Raw genomic sequence first — 19,982 nt, 5'->3', positions numbered from 1 at the left:
TATATAAGTATGCATATAAAACTCCCTATCATGTAATAATTTGATTTGTTTGTTGTGCTACACTACATTTATATTAACTTTCTATATCTATAAGCACTGTGCATATTCTTTTTAGGTTGTTAATTCCTGAAAAAAAGGAGCCATTTCTGTTTCAGTTGTTAGTTCAATTTTCCTCCCAAACTATTGGTACACAAGGATGAATTAATAAGTCAATTTGATGTTAATAGTGATAAAATTACACTTTGGTGTATCTTTCTCTGAAAAAGTATCGGGGGGTTTTTTCCTAACATAAATGGTTTTGAAACCCAATTATCACACTGTCACATAAATTTAAAGGTGGAAAGGCTCAGATTATTTAGAAACTGAGAATCAAAGCTCAAGTGACCTAAATCCAGATAGCATTTTAAAATCAATCTTGAAGAAATGAAAAGCTATGTCCCACAGAAATTACAGTGGAATAAGATAATGAGTAGAACTATTTTATTTTAACCAGAGACACTAAATAAACTTGCAGACCATAGTGAATTTTATCACACAAGTGGCAAGGGACCATTAAGGCTGAGCCTAGAGGTATACCCTACTTACATCTTTCTGTTATGGGGAAAAAAAGCTTTAGCCAGGTAGATACAGGATTCAGTGCTCAGATCACATGGACTAAGTGGAGGGTTTTTTTTTTTTTATTGCAGCTGTGTATTTGCTGATAAAATAAAGCGAAGAAAGCAAGTACTTAATCACCACATCTCTAAAGTGATACAGAAGACTATTTTTAGCTGTCTACTGTACTTTTTTACCTTTCCTCTCAATAATGTACCTACATATTAGTTTTTAAATCGCTTACCTACACAAGGTTCATTAGCTTCTCATAGGTTGGTAGGCTGGCTTCATGTTTATTCCTCTACAGAATGAGCACATCTCTAAAATTATCTAGTAATGAATCTAAAACTAGATGCTTAGGAAAGCAATCGGGGAGCAGGAAATCATTTTCTTTTAGCCTGTTTAACAAGAACCAAACTGAGACATACCAAAATGAAAACCTCAATACAGTAGTTCCCCTCATCTGCAGGGACACATCCAAGACCCCCAGCGGATGCCTCAAATTGTAGATAGTACTGAACACTATATATACTATGTCTATATATATATATATATATATGATTAAGTTTAATGTATAAATTAGGCAGAGTAAGAGAGTAACAATAATAACTGATAATAAAATAGAATAACTTAATAATACATTAATATAAAAGTTTTATTAATGTGATCTGTCTCTTTTTTTTATGAACATATAATGTATTATTTGCCCCAGGGGTACAAGTCTATGAATCATCAGGCTTACACATTTCACAGCACTCACCATAGTACATTCTATACCCTCCCCAATGTCCATCACCCAGCCACCCTATCCCTTCTTCCCCACCCCCCAGCAACCCTCAGTTTGTTTCTCAAGATTAAGAGTCTCTTATGGTTTGTCTCCCTCTCGATCCCATCTTGTTTCATTTTTTCCCTTCCTATCCTCCACAACCCTCTGTCCTGCCTCTCAAATTCCTCATATCAGAGAGATTATATGATAATTGCCTTTCTCCGATTGACTTATTTTGTTTAGCATAATACCCTCTAGTTCCATCCACATCATTGCACATGGCAAGATTTCATGTCTTTTGATGGCTACATAGTATTCCATTGTGTGTGTGTGTATATATTTACATATACATATATATATATGCATATATCTATCTATCTATCTATCTATCTATATATATATATATATATCTATACACACACACACACACACACACACACACACACATCTAGGTTCTTTCCATAGTTTGGCTATTGTGGACATTGCTGGTATAAACATTCGGGTGCACATGCCCCTTCAGATCACTACATTGTATCTTTAGGGTAAATACCCAGTAGTGTGATTGCCAGGTCGCAGGGTAGCTCTATTTTCAACTTTTTGAGGAACCTCCATGCTGTTTTCCAGAGTAGCTGCACCAGCCTGCATTCCCACCAACAGTGTAGGAGGGTTCCCCTTTCTCCACCACATCCTCACCAACATCTGTCATTTCCTGCTTTGTTAATTTTAGCCATTCTGACTGGTGTGAGGGGGTATCTCTCTGTGGTTTTGATCTGTATTTCTCCGATGCCGAGTGATGTTGAGCACTGTAACCTATCTCTTTCAAAATGCCTTATTGTACTGTATTTGTCTTTCTTGAGATGTTATGAGATTTTAAATGCCTACATGATGGGATGAATGATACAGATAGTGTGACTTAGCATTAGGCTACTATTGACCTTCTGACCATTCATCATGAGGAAGGATCATCTGATTCCTGACTGCAGTGACCATGGTAACTGAAACTACAGAAAGTGAAACCATGGATGGGGGACCAGGGGGATACTGTACTACTTAAGATTGCTTTCCCTTTGTCCTCTTTCTCCTCCCTGGTTGGTGTTGGGCTGGGAGACTTAAATAATGCCACTATAACATCCAGGTAGAAGGACGATTATCCACTTTGGATTTTAACTGGTCTCATTTTTGAAGCTGGTATCCTTGAAGATCATGTCTCCCCACTATATCAATAATCTGAGATGTGGCAGCATCCTCTTGATCTCTCTCCATCTTTCTGAAGGGTCTTCTCACTCTGGCTGAGAGACTGGTAAACCTCCTGAGAGTCTGCTGAGTCCTCATTTCTCACCTTTCTCTTCTGTCAAAACAGAGAACTGCTCACTGCTTTTCATACACCTCTTAGACGAGGGTTGTCAGCAGGCACTTGCTGTGCCATACAATTACTCTCCAGTTGCTATGGTGTGGTGAACCTCAGCAAGTCTACCAGAGTCCCAGAGAGAAAGGGTGATTCACAGAGAATAAACCTATCAGAGAAAGATGGGAAGAAGGGATCTATTACCTCTCTCTTCCTATGCTTGCTCCAAAATTTATTCCAAGGCAGAAGTTTACACAAAAAATTCTAAAGCTCTTTCCTTGCCTCTCCCTTCATTTCCACTCTAAATCTTTGTGCATATTTATAATAGTTGCTTTAAAAGTCCTTATCTATTAATTCCATCATCTCAGTCATTTCTGTTGCTACTGATAGATTTTCTTAACCTAGCTATGGGTCACATTTTCATGCTTCTTTGCATGTCTAGTGATTTTTTCTGGATGTTGGACATAGTGAATGTTATTGCTGAGTGAGTACAAAGTTTCATTAAAGGGAGCTGAGTATTATTCTGGCAGGCTATTAATTTACTTGGAAATTAACTCGATCATATTGAAGCTTCTTTTCAACTTTGTTAGAGTGGCTCTAAAACAGACTTTATGACTAGTTTCAGCCCTCAGAACTAAAACTAAAAGTATAGCCTTTTTAGGATCTCTATTTAATTCTGATTGTCAAAAGGCCTATCCACCTTAGTTGGTCAGAATTCAAACATCCCTAAACCTGTGAAACTCTGATTGTTGCCCAGCTTACAGTTTCCCTGTAGTTGCTGTTTCTCTGGCCCTGTGAGGTCTTCTCCTATATACATACAGCTTAGCATTCAATCAAATACTCAAAGGGACATCTACGTGAATTTCCAGAGTTCTTTTCCTGCTTAGCTCACTCCTCTTTGGCCTTCTGCCCAATAAAACCTAACTGTTTAAGACTCCATAAACTGTTTTCTGTCTCCTCTGCTCAGTGAAGCTGCCATGCTCTTTCTGATTCTACCTCTCTGTATTGCTGTCTAGTAAATGCCTCCAGCCAGAACACTGGGCGATTGTAGGACTTAGCCAGCTTGACTTCCTTCTCTCAGACACTCTCAGATATAATCTGAAAACAGTTATTTCATATATTTTGTCCAGGGTTTTTGTTGTTGCTGTTGTTGTTGTTGTTTGTAACAAACGGGTTAGTCTGGTACCAGTCATAGCTACAAGCAAAAGTTAAGGCTTTTGATTTTTTCCATTTGTAATATTATTGGCAGTCCCTAAAATAATGGGTATCCTTCTATGCAGGTGTTCAATTGAGGAGAGGATCACCATTTAATCATTTGGGCCAGAAAAAAAAAAAAAAAATAATAATTCATAAATCATATTGTCACAACTTATTTCCAACTTCCATAGATTTAAAAACTATATTTATAGTTAATAGTTTTGCTACTATAATGACTATAATGCAGATAGCCGATGTAGAAAATAGGACTAGAAGATTCATCCACAAAATAAGACAGAAAAGAACTTACTCGAAGGGAAAAGATTAGAAGTAAACGTGACTTCATGACTTCCTGGAGAACAAAGGAAGGATTAAATTCTCCTCCTTTCTAATAAAACTAAGGAGTCTCACACTTCAGTAACATAGGAACCTGCGGTCAATGACAGATTAAGGAGCTGGTGTCTCCTTACTGCATGACTTGGGGAAAATAAAATATTATGCACTAGAAGATAGCAAATAGAGGCTCAAGTGAGGAACATCTAAGTTCCTGGTTCCTGGTTCCTGCCAAGACTTGCAATATGATGTAGTAAGGCTAGCCCTAGAGAAGAAGTGTCACATGCCCTAGGTGAACATGGGTCTAGCAAAAGTCTTAAGAGAAACTGAAATGAAAACTTATGATAGTTTTAGGAAAACTGAGAGTGTATTCAGCCTAACTAGAAAAGCATGTCAAAAAGTTTCAGAGTTCTAGGAAGAGGTAAGGTGTCAATGTTTGAAAAAGATGAATAGGTAAATAGATTTATAAATACTGAGATTGCCCAGAGAATTTCAGCAGCAATATGATATCAATCCATTCAGTATTTTTGCAAAAAATATATTTTTATTTAATCATTTATAATACAACCTATCATAAGAACACTTGCTCACAATTCTACTCTCTCTCCATGAAAAGTGGGAAAGGGGATTATGTTAATTCAGATATTCTATAAAATAAATTTATAGTAGATGGTAAAAAATGTCACTGATTCAGTTCTTATGCTACTAATTCCAAGGGTCTCAGAGATTCTTTTGTTATATAGTTCAGGAAATGAGTTTTCCTTAATTTGGCCAGAAGTAAAAGCCAAAGACAAAGGCTTGGAAATATTTTAATTACACAGAGATGATCAATGCAATGGTATTTGTTACTGTGAAATTATACTATACTATTATGAATTTTATTCTCCTCCAAATCTTCGAATTGTAACAAAGATTTTAGATCTTTTGTACTGTGAAACTGATAAAAGCTATAAAAATAATCCACTTTTTCCATATCTAAATCCACAGATACAGAATTAGAGATAATCAGCAATAACCATTTATGTTACCTTTTTTCAACTGGGATGTTTCTATGACTTGTTCATCACTGAATTCCCAGCACTTAGAACTGCTTGGAACAAGTAGATATTCAATAAATATTAGGTGAATGAATGAATTATGGCTCTCATATTCATTCTAGGGAACATGATACCAATGAAAATGAATACAATAAATTCTGGATCACCAGTTAATGAAAGGTCTAAGTGTCATAGAAAAATAACAACAAAAACAAAACCAAGAAAACTTTCCTAACATCACAGTGTTTGGTTTTGTTTATTATTATTGGCAAAAGGTTCAAATGTAGCCACAGAAATGGGTTTGAAATGGTTAACAGCAAAACCCTGGGCTGCTACAATTGGGAGTGATGTTTTACAGCCCAAAAAAGGAAGTGAACTGGAGTCAATGACTCATGCAAAATGATAGAAAATTTTTTACTCAGCTAACATGGAAGTTATCTTGCAGAAGTCACTGCAGTGGATAAGAAATCTCCTTAAGTTCTAGATACTAGAAATAGAAAAATAAAAGCATTACAGGATTAGAAATTCTGTTGGTAAAGGCCTTAATTGAAATTAATTTCAAGCCAAAAGACAATGAAATGTTTATAATCCATATTACAATTCTGATATTAGTAAGAAGTGATAATTCAACTCAGAAAGACACGGAGTATGAACAAGAGTAGAACCTGGTATATTGATCAATGGAGAATTTCTAAACATTCCCAGTTCTTTCAGCTATTCTTCATATAATATGTTCTCCAGCTGCTTCACCATCAAGAGACTGTATTACTCCAAATAAACCTCACTGTCTTAAAATGACAGACATTGAAGTACAACATGACAACAATGGTTGATTTTGCACCAACTTGGGTGGGCCATGGTGCCTGGTTATGTGGCCAAACATTATTCTGGATGTTTCTGTGAGGGTATTTTAGGATAAGATTAACACTGAAATTGATGGATTTTGAGAAAGCAGAAGGCCCTCCATTATGTGGGTGGGCCTCACCCAGTCAGGTGAAAGCCTGAACAGATCAAGAGACTGACCTCTCTTTTTTTTTTTTTTAATTTTTTATTTTTTATAAACATATATTTTTATCCCCAGGGGTATACAGGTCTGTGAATCGCCAGGTTTACACACTTCACAGCACTCACCAAAGAGACTGACCTCTCTTGAGCAAAAAAGAATTCAGCCTGCCAAGTTTAGCCAGCAGATAGCCTGCAGACTTGAACTTCAACAATGGCTCTTCTTTGGTCTCCCACATGGTGGTCTTCAGGCTTAAACTGCAGCATTAGCCCTTCCTGGAGTTCCAGCCCATGACCCCACACTGCAGATTTTGGACTTGCCAGCCTTCATAATCACATAAGGCAATTCCTTAAAATAAATCTCTTTCTATACATATACACACATGTTCCTGGTTCTGTTTCTCTGGAGAACCCTGCCTAATACAACAAAGATACAGATATTAGTCCTGTATGCACAGAACACCAGAACATCAGAAAAAACACTTTTAGAGACACAATGAAATTAACAATTAACAAAAGGTAAAAGACAAAAATCAAATGCAAACTAAGAGAAGAAAAAAATAGAAACATATATGACACACTATGACGTATCTTTTACTCTGCATGTGATATCTATATACACGCATTTGTACATTGTCATTGACTCACTCAAACATATTTATTTAGTACCTGATATATGCTGGCACTGAGTAAGTTATTGAGTCTGGAGGCATGAACAAGACAGATAAGACCCTGCATTCATGGATCTTAGTGGGGAATACAGATAATAAGGAAATAAATTATGATTAACTGTTTTGATGGAAAAAAAAAGAGTGCTGTGATAAACAAGCTATCTTTGAGCTGAGATCTGAAAATAAAAAGAAAATTTTAAAAAGTAAGGGAAGAGCATTTCAGAAAATAGCAAGAACAGAAACTTTAAAGTGGGGGGAAAATCGGAGTATTTGGAAAATATCAGAAAATCTATGTGGTTGAAAGAAAAAAGAAAGAAAATCTATGTGGTCAGGGCCTAATGATTTATAGAGATGGTTGAAAATAGGGTAGTATACATAGGCAGAGACCATATCATAAAGGGATTCGTAGTGAATTTATTAGGGCAAAGAACAGAGCCCTCCTGAACTTGGAAACCAGATTAGCTTCTGAGAAAGTGAAACCTAGAAGGACCAAGCATAATGCACAAAGAATCACCATTTGTGGAAGCAGCTACAAGCAAAGGATAAAACAGTGTGTGGCTGGAGAGTTTGAGAAATATTCAGTTCCAGAGTGACATAGTATAGACGTACAGAAGAAGGACCAAAATATGATAATAACTTAAGCTGAAACATAATCAATGATATTGAACTCCACCTGAAGAAGTAACATTAACAAGGCTGAGATAGTCCTTAAAGGTATCTCTCCAGACATCATTTAATACAAGCACGGTTGGGGTGCAGGTAGAGGGGATTAATAGGTTGAGTTGTCACTATCTCTCTGTCACTGCTTCAACAAAGGTAGTTCTACAGTTATCTGTTTTGTATACTGGGCTTCCATTTTAAGAAAGTAAAATGAAAAATCCTTCAAAAGCAGCAGTTATATGTATATGGAGAATATAACTGCTAATAAAGAAAGAAAGAGAGGGCACCTGGGTGGCTCAGTTGGTTAAGCGATTGCCTTCAGCTCAGGTCATGATCCTAGAGTCCTGGGATCGAGTCCTACATCGGGCTCCTTGCTTGATAGGGAGTCTGCTTCTACCACTGACCTCTCTCCTCTCATGCTCTCTCTCTTTCTCTCATTCTTTCTCTCTCTCAAAAATAATAAATAAAATCTTTTAAGAAGAGACAGAGAGGGAGAAAGGGAGGGTGAGAAGGATTGGGGTGCCTATGTGCACAGAGTATCTGATAGCTTTAATGGAAATACTCATATAGAGGAAATAAATGTACCAGATTACACAGTTTGCAGGAATTAGTCATTAACATCACCCAATAAACTGATTTTGCTCTGATTCCATGCTTACAAATAAACCAACTGTAGTTGGCTTCTCATGGGAGAATATATTATATTCAATATAAGCTTCTGGTCCACATGACATCTATATTTCACCATTAAATATCATGAATATGGTTTCTAAATCAGTGTCTAGCTAGTTTGGTTAATGCCTACCTGTTTGCTAAATCTGTTTTGAATTTTTACTCTTGAAAAATAGGATGCCAAATGCATGGACTACATCATGGAACTGTCACACTGAGACTACGTGAGACTAACCAGCCAAATTCTCTCTGTGACATATATCTATCTATCTATCTACAAATCTATCTACAGATTTTTATTTTAATTCCAGTATAGTTAACAGGTATACAATATGGTGATTCAATACTGCTGGTCTCTTTTCTAACCACAACCAACTGGAACAAGAGAAACTCATTCATTTAAAGAGACCATCCACAGTAGGAACTCACACTTAACAGCAAAGCAATGCAATAGGAAAAAAATATCATACCGATTTCATAGAAAAAGATGCATAGTGGCTTAAAGAGACACATGAAGTTTTAGCACTTCGATTGTTTTTATTATAAAATGGAGAACATAAAAGGGTTAAATCTTAAAGTTTGCTGTGTCCAACCCCTTAGTTTTAAAGGTGGCAAGAGCCTTGGGAGATTATATTAGATCTCTTCTCTGCTCTGCTAAGTAGAGAGTCCAGATATGGACCCACAACTCTATGGTCAAAAAATCTTCAACAAAGCAGGAAAAAATATCCCGTGGAAAAAAGACAGTCTCTTCAATAAATGATGTTGGGAAAATTGGACAGCTATGTATAGAAGAATGAAACTTGAACATTCTCTTACACCATACACAAAGATAAACTCAAAATGAATGAAAGATCTGAATGTGAGACAGGAATCCATCAAAATCCTAGAGGAGAATATAGGCAGTAACCTCTTTGACATCAGCCACAGCAACTTTGTTCAAGACATGTCTCCAAAGGCAAAGGAAACAAAAGCGAAAATGAACTTTTGGGACTTCATCAAGATAAAAAGCTTCTACCCAGCAAAAGAAACAGTCAATAAAACAAAGAGGCAACCCATGGAATGGGAGAAGATACTCACAAATAACACTACAGACAAAGGGCTGATATCCAAGATCTATTAAGAACTCCTCAAACTCAACACACACAAAACAGATAGTCACATCAAAAAATGGGCAGAAGACATAAACAGACACTTCTCCAAAGGACATACAAAGGGCTAACAGACACATGAAAAAATGTTCATCATCATTAGCCATCAGGGAGATTCAACTCAAAACTACCTTAAGATACCACCTTAAACCAGTTAGAATGGCCAAAATTAACAAGACAGTAAACAACATGTGTTGGAGAGGATGGGGAGAAGGGGAACACTCTTACATTGTTGGTGGGAATGCAAGTTGGTACAGTCATTTTGGAAAACAGTGTAGAGATTCCTTAAGAAATTAAAAATAGAACTACCCTATGACCTGCAATTGCACCACTGGGTATTTACCCCAAAGATAAAAATGTAGTAAACAGAAGGGCCATCTGTACCTCAATGTTCATAGCAGCAATGGCCACTATCGCCAAACTGTGGAAAGAGCTGAGATGCCCTTCAACAGACAAATGGATAAAGATATGGTCCATATATACACCTCCATCAGAAAGGATGAATACCCAACTTCTGTATCAACAAGGACAGGACTAGAGAAGATTATGCTGAGTGAAATAAGCCAAGCAGACAGAGTCAATTATCATATGGTTGCACTTACTTGTGGGGCATAAGGAATAACATGGAGGACATTAGGAGACGGAAAGGAGAATGAACTGGGGAAAATCAGAGGAGGAGACGAAGCATGAGAGGCTGTGGACTCTGGGAAACAAACTGAGAATTTTGGAGGGGAAATGGGAGGGGGGATAGGTGAGCCTGGTTGTGGCTATTAAGGAGGGAATATATTGCATGGAGCACATGGAGCACTGGGTGCATAAACAATGAATCTTGGAACACTGAAAAAAAGAAAAAAGTTTGCTCTGTTAAGGGACATCACTCCAGTGGTTAAGATGGGGGCAGGGGGAATCCTCAGAGAAATACTGTGGGTGCCTGAGTGTGGCAGATGTCCCAGGAATCAGAGCAGGGAAGCCAGCCACAAAAATAGAGCCAGAGAGTGGGCTCTCAGCTCAGGGTTGCCATAAACCATGACTCTCAGCACAGTAGGGCCATTAGTCTTCAAGTAGGGACAAAGTAGGGAAACAATAAGCGGCAGATCCAGGGAACTCCCCTTCTTCTCCCAGGAGGAGCTGCACAGGAACCCACCATGGGAATCTGCTGGATTTGGAGACTCCAAATGGGGTCATGCGCCAGAGATAGAAAAGTTCAGTCACAGGCCAGGTGAGCACAGAGTACAGCCAGAGACTAGGGAGACACAAGTGACTGCTTTTCTCTGATGGCGCACTGAGGAGTGGGGCCCAGAGCTCCAGAGATTAGGAGGCCACCATTTTCATTCTCGTCCTCTAAAGCTGCATGGAAAGCTTTCAGGGAATAAAAGCTATCAAGAGCAAACCCAAGCAGGTTACTTAGCCTGTTTCTAGCAAGGATGGTGCAATTCCACCTGGGGCAAAGACATCTGAGAATCAGTGCAACATGTCCCTCCCTCAGAATATCAGCAAGAACATCCAGCCACAGCTAAGTTTACTAATCAATGTGAACTGCAAAACTCCAGCTTTAGGGAATATAGCACACAGAATTTATGGCTTTTTTCCCATGATTATTTCATCTTTCGAAGTTAATTTCTTAAATTTTCTTTATTTTTCTTTTTCTATTTCTTTTTTCCCTCTTTCCTTTTTCAACCAACATTTTATCAATTCCTTTTTAAAAATCTTTTTTAATTTCCACTTTTACAGTCATATTCTATCCTTCATTGTATTTAACCTTATTTTTTGTACATATGTAAGTTTTTCTTTCTTTAAAATTTTGGGATACAGTTTTTTCTAACAGACCAAGGTATACCCTAAATCTAGTGGGTGGCTTTGTTTTAGACTCCCACCTGATCACATTCCTTTTTTTAATTTTTTTTCTTTTTTCAACCAATTTCTTATCTTGTCAATTCCCTTTTTTAAATCTTTTTTAGTTTTCATTTTTATAGTCATACTCCATACCTTCATTGTATTTACCCTAATTTTTGTGTATATATTTAAGTTTTTCCTTCTTTAAAACTTTGGGAGGCAGTTTCTTTAACAGACCAAAATACACCCAAAATCTAGTGTGTGGCTCTGTTCTATTCACCAGCCTGATCATGTTCTTTTTTCCTTTTTTTTTTTTCTTTTCCCCCTGGTTTCAGATCTCTTCTGATTTGTTTAGCATATATTTTTCTGGGGTCATTGTTACCCTTTTAGCATTTTGTTCTCTCATTCATCTATTCTTCTCTGGACAAAATGATAAAACAGAAAAACTCACCTCCAAAAAAAAAAAAAAACATGAGGCAACATGGACTGACGTGGAACCTAATCAATATGGACATTAGTAAGATGTCAGAACTAGTATTTAGAATGATGATTATAAAGGTACTAGCTGGGCTTGAAAAAAGCATAGAAGATACTAGAAGATCCCCTTCTGGAGAAAAAAATTTAACCAGTTAAAATAAAAAATGACAGAGAATAAAGAAGTTGAGAAAAAGAGAGATAAACAACTACAGGATCACCAGGGGAGATTTGAAGAGATAAGTGATATCATAAAGTGAAACAATACTAGAATAATTGGGATCCCAGAAGAAAAAGAAAGAGAGAGGGGGATAGAAGGTATATTGACACAAATTATAGCAGAGAATTTCCCTAATCTCGTGAAGGGAATAAGCATCAAAATCCAGGAGGCACAGAGAACCCCCTTCAAAATCAGTGAAAATGGGTCAACACCCAAACATCTAACAGTAAAACTCTCAAATCTCAGAGACAAAGAGAAAATCCTGAAAGCAGCTTGAGACAAAAGGTCTGTAACCAACAACAGTAGAAATATTACTCTCAGTAGACCTATCCAGAAAAGACTGGCTTGATATATTCAGGGCACTAAATGAGAAAAATACGCAGCCAAGAATACTATATCCAGCTAGGCTGTCATTGAAAATAGGAGAGATAAAAAGCTTATAGGACAAAGAAACACTAAAAGAATTTGTGATCACCAAATCAGCCCTACAAGAAATATTGAAAGGGGTCCTCTAAGCAAAGAGAGCCTAAAAGTAATATAGACCAGAAAAGAACAGAGACAAAATACAGTAACAGTCACCTTATAGGAAATACACTGGCACTCAATTCATAACTTTCTATAGTTAGCCTGAGTGTAAATGGGCTAAATGCCCCAATCAAAGATATAGAGAATCAGATTGGATTAAAAAAGCAAGACCCATCAAGATACTGCCTCCAAGAGACTCATTTTAGACCCAAAGACACCTCCAGATTTAAAGTGAGGATGTAGAAAACCATTTTCCATGCTAATGGACATCAAAAGAAAGTGGGGGTGGCAATCCTTAGATGAGACAAATTAGATTTTAAACCAAACACTATAATAAGAGATGAGGAAAGGCACTGTATCATATTTAAAGGGTCTATCCCAACAAAAACATCTAACAATTGTAAATATTTATGCCCTTAACATGGGAACAGCCATATATAAGCCTATTATAACAAAATCAAAGAAACACATTAACAATAATACAATAATACTAGGGGACTTTAACACCCCCCCCCCCACCAAAATGGGCAGATCATCTAAGCAAAAGATCAACAAGAAAATAAGGGCTTTAAATGACACACTGGACCAGTTGGACTTCCAGATATATTCAGAACATTCAAGCCCAAAGCAACAGAATACACGTTCTTCTCTAATACACATGGAACATTCTCCAGAATAGATCAGTTCTGGTCTCAACCAGTATCAAAAATTGGGATCATTCCCTGCATATTTTCAGACCATAATTCTTTGAACTATAACTCAGTCACAATAGAAAAGAACTCAAATACATGGAGGCTAAAGAGCATCCTTCTAAAGAATAAATGGGTCAACCAGGAAATTTAAAAAGAATTTTAAAAATTCAGGGAAACAACAAAAATGAAAACACAACTGTTCAAAATCTTTGAGCTACAACAAAGGCAGTCCTAAGAGCGAAGTATAATATAGCAATACAAGACTTTCTCAGGAAACAGGAAAGGTCTCAAATCACAACCTAACCATACACATACAAAGAAGTTAGAGAAAGAATAGCAAATAAACAGAATGGCTAAAATAAACAAGTCAGGAAATGACAGATGCTGGCGAGGATGCGGAGAAAGGGGAACCCTCCTACACTGTTGGTGGGAATGCAAGCTGGTGCAGCCACTCTGGAAAACAGCATGGAGGTTCCTCAAAATGTTGAAAATAGAACTGCCCTATGACCCAGCAATTGCACTATTGGGCATTTACCCTAAAGATACAAACGTAGTGATCCAAAGGGGCACGTGCACCCGAATGTTTATAGCAGCAATGTCCACAATAGCCAAACTATGCAAAGAACCTAGATGTCCATCAACAGATGAATAGATCAAGAAGATGTGGTATATATACACAATGGAATACTATGCAGCCATCAAAAGAAATGAAATCTTGCCATTTGCGACAACATGGATAGAACTAGAACGTATCATGCTTAGCGAAATAAGTCAAGCAGAGAAAGACAACTATCATATTATCTCCCTGATATGAGGAAGTGGTGATGCAACATGGGGGCTTAAATGGGTAGGAGAAGAATAAATGAAACAAGATGGAATTGGGAGGGAGACAAACCATAAGTGACTCTTAATCTTATAAAACAAACTTAGGGTTGCTGGGGGGAGGGGGTTTGGGAGAAGGGGGTGGGATTATGGACATTGGGGAGGGTATGTGCTTTGGTGAGTGCTGTGAAGTGTGTAAACCTGGTGATTCACAGACCTGTACCCCTGGGGATAAAAATATATGTTTATAAAAAATTAAAAATTAAAAAGAATAGCAAATAAAGCTTAAATACAGCAGGAGAAGAGAAATAATAAAGATCAAAGCAGAAATCAATGAAATAGAAACCAAAAGAACATTAGAACAGATCAAAGAAAGTAGGAGCTAGTTCTTAGAACTAATAAGATTGATAAATCCCTAGCCAGACTTATCAAAAAGAAAAGAGAAATCCCCAAATAAATAAAATCATGAATAAAAGAGGAGAGATCACAAGCAATGCTAAAGAAATATACAATTATAAGAACATATTATGAGAAGCTATATGTCAGCAAATTAGATAATCTGGAAAAAATGGGTGCATTCCTAGAGAAGTATAAACCACCAAAATTGAACCAGGATGAAATAGAAAACTGAACAGATGTTGGGGCGCCTGGGTGGCTCAGTGGTTAAATCCTCTGCCTTCGGCTCAGGTCATGATCTCAGAGTCCTGGGATCAAGCCCCACATCGGGCTCTCTGCTCAACGGGGAATCTGCTTCCTCCTCTCTCTCTGCCTGTATCTCTGCCTACTTGTGATCTCTGCCTGTCAAATAAATAAATAAAATCTTTAAAAAAAAAAAAAAAACTGAACAGATGCAAAACCAGTAAGGAGATTGAAGCAGTCATCAAAAATCTCCCAATAAACAAGAGCCCAGGGCCAGACGGCCTCCCAGGGGAATTCTACCAAACATTTAGAGAAAAGTTAATACCTATTTTCCTGAAACTGTTCCAAAAAATAGAAATGGAAGGAAAACTTTGAAACTCTTTTTATGAGGACAACACCACCTTGATCCCAAAACAGGATAAAGACCCTACCAAACAGAGTAACAGACCAATATCCATGATGAACAAAAATTCTCACCAAAATACTAGCTAATAGGATCTAACAGTACATTAAAAGGATTATTCACCATGACCAAGTGGGATTTATTCCAAGGCTGCAAGATTGGTTCAACATCTGCAAATCAGTCAATGTGATACAACACATTAATAAAAGAAAGAACAAGAACCATATGATACTCTCAATAGATGGGGATTGGGAGGGAGACAAACCATAAGTGAAAAAGCATTTGACAAAGTACAGCATCCTTTCTTGATCAAAACTCTGCAAAGTGTAGGGATAGAAAGTACATACCTCAATATCATCAAATCCATCTCTGAAAAACCCAAAGCAATTATCATTCTCAATGGGGAAAAACTGAGAGCTTTCCCCTAAGGTCAGGAACACGGCAGGGATGTTCACTGTCACCACTGCTATTCAACATAGTACTAGAAGTCCTAGCCTCAGCAATCAAACAACAAAAAGAAATAAAAGGCATCCAAATCAGCAAAGAAGTCAAATTCTCACTCTTTGCAGATGATATGATACTTTATGTGGAAAACCCAAAAGACTCCACTCCAAAACTGCTAGAACTCATATAGGAATTCAGTAAAGTGTCAGGATATAAAATCATTGCACAGAAATCAGTGGCATTTCTATACAACATCTGAATTGGCAGAAGAAAGAGAAATTAAGGAGTCGATCCCATTTACAATTGCACCCCAAACCACAAGATACATAGGAATAAACCTAACCAAAAAGGCAAGGAATCTGTACTCAGAAAATGACAGAATACTTGTGAAAGAAATGGAGGAAGACACAAAGAAATGGAAACACATTCCATGCTCATGAATTGGAAGAACAAATATTGTGAAAATGTCTATGCTAGCTAGAGTAATCTACACATTGATTGCAATCCCTATCAAAATACCATCAACTTTTTTCAAAGAAATGGGATATAATCAATCCTAAAATTTATATGGAACCAGAAAACACCCTGAATAGTCAGAGGAATGTTGAAAAAGAAAGCCAAAGTTGGTGGCATCATAATTCCAGACTTCAAGCTCTACTACAAAGCTCTAATCATCAAGACACTATGGTACTGGCACAAAAACAGACACATAGATCAATAGAACAATAGAGAGAGCCCTGAAATGGACCCTCAACTCTATGGTCAACTAATCTTCAATAAAGCAGGAAAGAATGTGAATGGAAAAAAGACAGTCTCTTCAACAAATAGTGTTGGGAAAATTGAACAGCTATATGCAGAAGAATGAAAATGGACCATTTCCTTACACTACACATAAAAATAGACTTGAAATGGATAAAAGACCTCAGTGTGAGACAGAAATTCATCAAAATCCTTGAGGGGAACACAGGAAGCAACCTCTTTGACCTCAGCCACAGCAACTTCTTCCTAGACACATTGCCAAAGACAATGGAAGCAAAGGCAAAAATGAACTATTGGGACTTCATCAAGATTAAAAGTTTTTGCACAGCAAAGGAAACAGTCAACAAAACCAAAAGACAACTGACAGAATGGGAGAAGATATTTGCAAATGACATATCAGATAAAGGCTAGTATCCAAAATCTATAAAGAAATTATCAAACTCAACACCCAAAGAACATAATCCAATCAAGATATAGGGAGAAGACATGAACAGACGTTTCTGCAAAGAAAACATCCAAATGGCCAACACATGAAAAAATGCTCAACATCACTTGGCATCAGGGAAATACAAATTGAAACCTCAATGAGATACCGCTTTCCACCAGTCAGAATGCCTAAAATTAATAAGTCAGGAAAGGACAGATGCTAGTGAGGATTCAGAGATAGGGGATCCTCCTACACTGCTGGTGAGAATGCAAGCTGGTGCAGCTACTCTGGTAAACAGTATGGAGGTTCCTCAAAAAGTTGAAAATAGAGGTATCCTAGGACCCAGCAATTGCACTACTGGGTATTTACCCCAAATATACAAAGGTAATGATCTGAAGGGGCATGTGCACTCTGATGTTTATAGCAGCAATGACCACAATAGCCAAACTTTGGAAAGAACCTAGGTATCTATCAACAGATAAATGGATAAAGAAGATGTGGTAAATATATACAATGGAATATTATGTAGCCATCAAAAATGAAATCTTGCCATTTGCAACAATGTGGATAGAACTAGAGGGTATTATGTTAAGCAAAATAAGCTGATATAAGAAAGACAATATCATATGATCTCGCTGATAATGTGGAATTTGAGAAACAAGGCAGAGGATCATAAATAAAGAGAAGAAAAAATGAAACAAGACAAAACCAGAGAGGGAGACAAAGTATAAGAGACTCTTAATCTCAGGAAACGAACTGAGGGTTGCTTGAGTGGAGGGTGGTGGGAGGGATGGGGTGGCTGCGTGATGGAGTTTGGGGAAGGTATGCGCTATGGTAAGCACTATGAATTGCATAAGACTGATGAATCACCCTGGCACCCCTGAAACAAAATACGTTAATAAAAATAAAATTATGTTAATAAAAATAAATAGATAATTAAATATTTAATAAATATATTATATTATATTATAAATAAATAAATAAATAAATAAACAAGGTGCATAGGATCATAGTTTAATCTTTACCCAGACATGCTCAGTCTTCCAATGGATTCCATTAAGGATAGGGCAATATACTAAAACAGTAATATATTTCTAGTCTTAAAATTCTCCTTTGGTGCTGCCATCAACAAAATTAAAAAGCAGTTACTAATTAAAAGTTAAAAGGCAATCAATTACTCTTTTTCAGAGAAATGTCCAAATTGCATTAAAAATGAGTATCAAGTCAACCCAAAATGTATTGACAAAAAATATATTTATTTAGCATCAAATTGCCAATTTTTCTTGATTATAATCGTGACATGTACCCTGCTGGTGTAGTATTCTGAGAAACTGCCACAAAAAGAATCTAAGAAATGTGTGTGTTTGTATCTTTTAAGCTTTCTGGACAAAATACCTGGAGATAAGCACACTGACCTACTCCATGTATCATACACGTCTTTTTAACTGTTTTTCCTCCCCAACAATCAAGATGGATTTGTTCTGAAATATCCTCATCCTATTCTGTCTTTTTTGTAAACATAGACAAACATGGGGAAAAAAATGGCTGGCTGAGAATAGCACTGCAGATGGCCACTGTGTATGGTCTAGTATTGCACATCTCTGGGAGTGCCACATATGTCATACATGGATTATGATGTAAACGCAACAACCCCAACACCCTCATCCCATGCGGGGGGTTGTGCAGTATTCACCCCTGGGTCTGTTCATAGCTAACTGGCCTAAAATGTAAATAAAATTAGTGATTATCTTTCCTCTTAAAAAAATTCAAAATTACTGAGCTAATCAATCCTAGACCATGAAATCTGAGCTAACTTATATTAAAATAATAACCTCACCAAAACATTTACCAACAACTAAAATATGGAGAAGGCATTAGAGATATAACTATCTTAAAATGACTCTACACAGTAGGTCCCAATACCTTACTCCTGAATCTTTGTTTAATTGGCAGTAGGTTTTCTGGTAAAGGATAGAAAACTTGATACCCACAACGATCTTACAGCACCCTCATGTGGATAAATATTTGACAATGTTTTTCTTAAAGGGATGTGTTAATCTGTGATATGAAAAATAAGAAGAAAAGGTGGTATAATCCTTTCAAAGACTTCTGCATGAATGAACCTTTATCAGAACAAGTCTGAATTATTTCTCTAATAATGAGGATGAATTTTCGGCTGATCTAGCCATATTTTCCATTTAGTATTCCTCCTTCTTCCCTGAATTAACCCAGGGTGACTCTAAATATAACTCTGAGTAGAACAAAGCTCTATCTTCTATGGAAGCAAAGATGCCTTTTGCACTGTGTGCCTATGAATGAAACCAAGTGGCCCCATAATAGGGGGAAAAAAAGGTTCAAGGCTATCTTTAGAAGTTAACATAATAGGTATTTTTAAAATAAAATATGCTCCATACATGTATATTTACAAACTACATTCTTAGAGAGCATGGTTTCAGCTGACCCTCTAGATGGTATGGCATGGTAGAAAGAGTACTAGATATCCAGTAAGACAATGTGGATTCTAAAGTTAGTTTTTGAACTATTCTTAACCCTTCCATATCTGTTTTTTAATTTTTTAAATGGCAGTAGAAACAGCAGAAACTACTAGTTGGTGGCTTCCTAGTATACTCAAGATTCCTTTCATTCCAAACCATAAATTTACTCAATTTGGCTTAAGAAACAATTAAAAAAGGGATTTTTTAAAGAAATAAATTGGGGGAAAAATTGCTGAAAAGTTAAAGGGAGGATTATTAACATACCTTTATGGTCTTATCTGGGTCCACCCACACTTCCCTGATTACAAACACCTCATCCTTAACTCCAGGTGAGGATGAGGCTTTTTGATATTGTTTACATCAGAATTAAAAACTAGAAAAAAACCTGTCTACAGATTTTGTATGTAGTCATAGGTTATTTGTGTAAGTCCTTCCCATGTGGCAATAAACAAGTTTCTGAGATCCAGATACACCTCATCTTTTACATATTGTCTCACTAGAAGCTCTGCATGTTATTTTGGGAAACTTGGGGGAGCCAAGAAAAGCTACTTTAAGATATGCTGCTTTTGCCTTTACTTTTTGTGACTACCTTGCTCTAGCTAAGTTTTTAGCACAGGCATTTAGTCTGTGTGTGTGTATTCTCACACAGAAGAAACAGGGTCTCTTCCCACCAATATACAGTCTACCTGAAATGATACACATAATTAAAATGCCTGTAACTAAAATATCTCTACCTACCCGAATTTCACACTCGCTGTTTCCAGAACACATCTTTCTTTCTCACATCTCTACCTCTCTAATTATATTGCTCCCAACTCCTGCAA

At 36.9% G+C, this 19,982-nt stretch overlaps 1 long non-coding RNA gene across 1 annotated transcript in view; it reads right to left on the bottom strand.

The window, feature by feature from the left end:
• The window catches only part of LOC116588678, a 70,589-nt gene that overhangs the window by 47,825 nt on the left and 2,782 nt on the right, over window positions 1-19,982 (bottom strand). The gene's annotated exons all lie outside the window — the stretch shown is intronic.

This window comes from Mustela erminea, chromosome 1 (genome assembly GCF_009829155.1).
Source record: "Mustela erminea isolate mMusErm1 chromosome 1, mMusErm1.Pri, whole genome shotgun sequence".
Classification (NCBI taxonomy): domain Eukaryota; kingdom Metazoa; phylum Chordata; class Mammalia; order Carnivora; family Mustelidae; genus Mustela; species Mustela erminea.
The sequence above is the reverse complement of the archived record's forward strand: the minus strand, read 5'-3'. Positions and strand labels throughout refer to the sequence as shown.